A 4,742-nucleotide genomic window follows, 5' to 3' on the forward strand; every position below is an offset into this window, starting at 1 on the left:
GGGTGCAAAACATATGTCCCGATACAAATGCATTGATCGGCAAAAATAAAGGGGGGGGTGCGCACCCCCGGAACCCCCTCCCCCCCTGGATCCGCACTGGGTTCCGGGGGTGCGCACCCCCCTTTATTTTTGCCGATCAATGCATTTGTATCGGGACATATGTTTTGCACCCCCTGCACCCCCCCCCCCCCTCTTTGCCCTGGGTTAGCACCCCCCCTTTCGAAAATTCCTGCATCCGCCCCTGATCCGCCACTGGGTGTAAATAAAGTATTACCGACTGTTCTAGAATTCAAGTCGCGTATTAATACCCGGAATTCACACTTATGGTATCCCAAATGTGAAATTTTTAATATTTGTGTTCAATTTCCTGTTGTCAACCACATGCTAACAGATAAAAAAAGTAAATCAAAAAATGTAAATGTGTAATGTAAAACATTGCATCGTAGAAAATATGTTTTTTAAAATAACAAGCTACTAAAAATAACCAATGTTTCAAGATAAAAAGCGGCAGAGCCTGATGTCATGAGTTCAAACCCCGACTTGCTAAATAAAAGAAGACGTCAAAGTCTTGAACTGTTGGACAGGTTGGGAACAACCCATCAAATGAGTGATATCCCTTAAATGAGGTACTGTCCTTCAGGCAATGGATAATTTTACTGTTGTAGAAAATAAAAAGAAAAACTTGAGATTTTTTAAATTATTAAAAAGGGGGAAAATTTATTGTTTGGAGCAACTTTTTCTGTGAAAAAAATACTTATACATGTACATGTAATAAAATGTATAATACTGATTTGATGTCAAAGCCTGTATCACAGAAAAAAACAATTCAAATAGCCTTCCAAGACTTCATAATTATTTGGAGGAAGTCTAGACAAACCTTAGTCCAAATAATTATGACGTCTGGCAAGGCTATTTTTTTTCTTTCTGGGATGCCTTCCTACGATGTCCCAGAAAAAAAGCCTTGCCAGACGTAATTATTTGGACTAGACAAACCTGTGACTGTAGTACAATAACAAAAGTGGTCAATTTTCATTTGAAATTTGATACCCAACGGAAACATGGGAAAGGTTTACTGATTTATGATTTTTTTTACTGAAGATTTTAGCACCATGGTGAAAAATTATACATCACGGCAAGAACAATACCACCACGGTAGAAAATTATACATCGCGGGCCAGCGGTCCTTTAAGGGCCTGGGGAGAACACTGATAATTTAGTACGCCAGACCACAGGCACTTGTTTCTATCCATATGAAGGTCGACTATCCATATAAATATTTATATTGTCATTATGGATAGTCGACCTTCCTATGGATAGAAACAAGTGCCTGTGCAAATACGGCTATCAGTTAAACTTCGAAAATTATAAATTTTTTATCTAGGTATTATGCCTTAAAACTATCTTACAAATGTATATGCATTGGTTTGTCTTAACTTAGAGAAAGAGTTCGGTTTAGGAATTTTTCAAGTCTGTATCGAGTGAGGAGGCCATATAAGAAAATGGCCTCCGCCTTAGAATATCTAAGAGTAAGAGGGGGTAGATTTCGTGGTAAATTAAAACACAATCATCAGGATTTGACAAAATAGACAACTTTCGAGTTCGATGCATTTCCGTCAAAAACTCAGGTTTTAGTGAACGTCATTTGTGCGTTTAGGGGCGTCGTCACTTCCATTCCAATGTTGAGCGAGTGGTTGGAAAACTATAATTCTATATTGTACGAATTATTCGGCAAATTGAATTCTCAAAATTGACAATCAGCATTGCTGTCATTAGGGAATTGTCATTAAGTACCTACAGAACATCCATTATTTCTAGTTTATCCTGCACAATGACGATCACTAAGATGCTTGATGAACATAAATAGTGCAGGGATACAGGCGACCCCCTCTATCTGGTAAATGACGTCATAAAGGCGCGTATAATTGACGAGTTTTTCCCGGTGACGGATGAACTCGAAAGTGATCTATTATATGGCCATGTTTACATCACAAAATTAACTAAGTATTTCAAGTTTCAGAAAATAGAAAAATACCTGCATATTTTTTATGGGGACTTTTTTTCTAGTTTGCAGAATATATATCAAATTAAAGGCTCCAGAGTTTCATTTTATTAGGTACACAGCTTGAATCACCTTTTGTTCAGATATACATTTTGTATACAATGTAGATATATTTTTCATGACATGTACAAAATGTATACACATACAATGTATATAATATATATAATTTGAGGGAAGCTTTTCAAACTTTTTGTTTAAGTTTATAATATTCTGAAACTTAAATGCATTTAATTTTATTTATCTATAATGTAGACTTGTAGGTTCAAACTTGGTTTGTACTCTGCAAAGGTGGATTTAGGGGGGGGGGGGGGGGGGGGGGGGGGCAGGACTGGGGGCCTTGCCAGTGTCTGAAAAAAATGAATGTGAAAGTCATCTACTGATTCCTCAGAAATTATCATCTTTTGAGTGATTAATCTCAATAATCTCATTTACATAATAATTAGATATTCAGAAAACACTATAAAAAGAGGATACTCAGAATAGAATTTGTTCAAGGTTTTCAATTTTACACAGGAATACTATATACATCCTATTGTTTTACATATTATTTCTCTGTTTTTAGGTTATAAAAGTGTTGTATATCAGAAGTATCCATGGCAGAGTCTGACTTCATCCCACTGCCCATGTTATGGAGGTTTTACGTGTATGCCATTCATGGTTATGTTACAGAAATCATGTTCACAGCTACATGGGAATTTGTGATAAATCAAAACTGGAAATTCCCTGGTAGCACTAGTGTGTGGGCTTTACCTATATATGGATTTTCTACTCTTATGATAGAACAGATGTACTTACGACTTGTCGATAGGAAGGTTCCATTATTAGGCAGAGCTGTGATTTATACAATCTGGACATACTCCTGGGAGTTCAGTACAGGGTTTATTCTGAAGAAGTTTGATGCATGTCCTTGGGACTACACTCCTTTTGAAGGAGACTTTATGGGACTAGTGACACTCGAGTATGCACCATTATGGTTTTTTGGGAGTGTATTTTGTGAGATTCTGATAATTAAGTATACAAGAATGGTGTATTGGGGTGCTCCTGTAAAAGCAGACAAAACTAAACAGAGTTGATAAAAGTACACTTTAGGTTTATCAATATTTCAGTAGTTTTAGTAAAAAAAAATTGCCTAGGTACAATGTATTTGTTTGCTTTACATGCATGTTAATTTGACAATCGTTAAAAGACATGCTTTTTTTTAAGCAAAGCTCAATTCATATGAACAAAGCTCAACTCTTGGAAGTATTTTTTAATGGTGGAAGATTATATTTATATACATTTTTTACAATTATTTTTATACTGTAATGTCACTTCACGCAATATAAGTGTAGGAAACTAATTTTCATTGGTTTTGAAGTGTGACTAAGTCATTAATTTAGATAATAAAATTGACATGATTGAGATCATAAATTCAATGAAAAGACCCACTTTACAAGAACATTAAGCATGTTTAGCGGAATGCGTTGGGGTTCAAGTTTGAATAAATTTCAATGGAAACTTGCATCCTGTATTCAAAATATCTACAGACCTGTATCATGTGTTTTGGAATACTTAAAGGCAACTTTAAAAAGACTTCAGGAAGCTCAATGCTAATTTGTTTACTTGCAAGTACCTAAATGTTATATGTCGCACACAAAAATAAATTAAAATTATTCAGAAATAATCATTCAAAGTTTTATATTATTCCATTAATCATAACCTTTTTTCTCAGGGCACAAAACATTGCCATTCATGAAAATTGGATGAATTTACAGTGCATTATTATTTTTTTATTACATGTATATTTAATTGTTTAAATTCTATATATTATATAGTTGGCAGGATCTCAAACAATTTAGCTTTCTAGTTTTAATAAATGTTCTATATTAGGTGTCAGTGGTGTTAGTCCTTTATTTGTGATATTTTTATATTTATATTTCAAGTCTTCAAGAGTGATATTATTTTTTGCACTCATCCACTTCAGATGATAAATGTGCCAAAATGAATTTGGTGGACCAATGACTAAATGAAAATTATAATTTACATTATTAAAAGGGTAATTTGTATGGCAACTAGATATCTAAGGGGAAAATTAAGAACTTAAGGAATCACTTAGGTGAGGTTAGGTGAAAATTAATAAATTAAGAAGTTAAAATTGATACTAAAAGCTGGTAGAGCATCTATAAAGGATAAAAATAAGCTAAAAATATTGATAGTTCATGGACCTCCTTTGAGATATTTGAGATTTAAAATATGGCGGCAAAAGGCTGACACAGACTTTATCAAAATATTTGCATTGGTATTATTAGGTCTATACACAAAAGAAAGAAAATTAAGAATCTTCTCAAATTTTGGTAAATGACCTTTCATGAGCTTATTAAGTCTTATATGAAAAAATAAATGGGTGTTATGGGGCAAAATATTTTACATTGTATTGTCCGAACATTTGACACAAATTCCAAAACCTCACTTAAGTACATCCTTAAGAAGAATGTGTGTTTGAGATAATTTTAAGACTGTTCTCAACAATTTGAGGTGCAGTCTAAACAAATTATTATACATTAAAATCTAATATACTGCAGCTGTGCTATTTGAGCAGTCAAATTGCATTGACCGTATATTCATATGTGATATACAGTCACTGACCGTATATCACCTTGTTTATGACGTTGACAATATATTTCTGTAGAGTTTTATTTATTAC

At 33.8% G+C, this 4,742-nt stretch overlaps 1 long non-coding RNA gene across 1 annotated transcript; it reads left to right on the plus strand.

Annotated features, from left to right (window-relative positions):
• Positions 1-361: 361 nt before the first annotated feature.
• LOC139505993 (uncharacterized) lies at positions 362-4,439 on the plus strand. Its single transcript, XR_011659870.1, has 2 exons — positions 362-626; positions 2,622-4,439. It is a non-coding gene; the product is annotated as an uncharacterized lncRNA (long non-coding RNA).
• The last annotated feature ends 303 nt before the right edge of the window (positions 4,440-4,742 follow it).

This window comes from Mytilus edulis, unplaced genomic scaffold (assembly GCF_963676685.1).
Source record: "Mytilus edulis unplaced genomic scaffold, xbMytEdul2.2 SCAFFOLD_2371, whole genome shotgun sequence".
Classification (NCBI taxonomy): domain Eukaryota; kingdom Metazoa; phylum Mollusca; class Bivalvia; order Mytilida; family Mytilidae; genus Mytilus; species Mytilus edulis.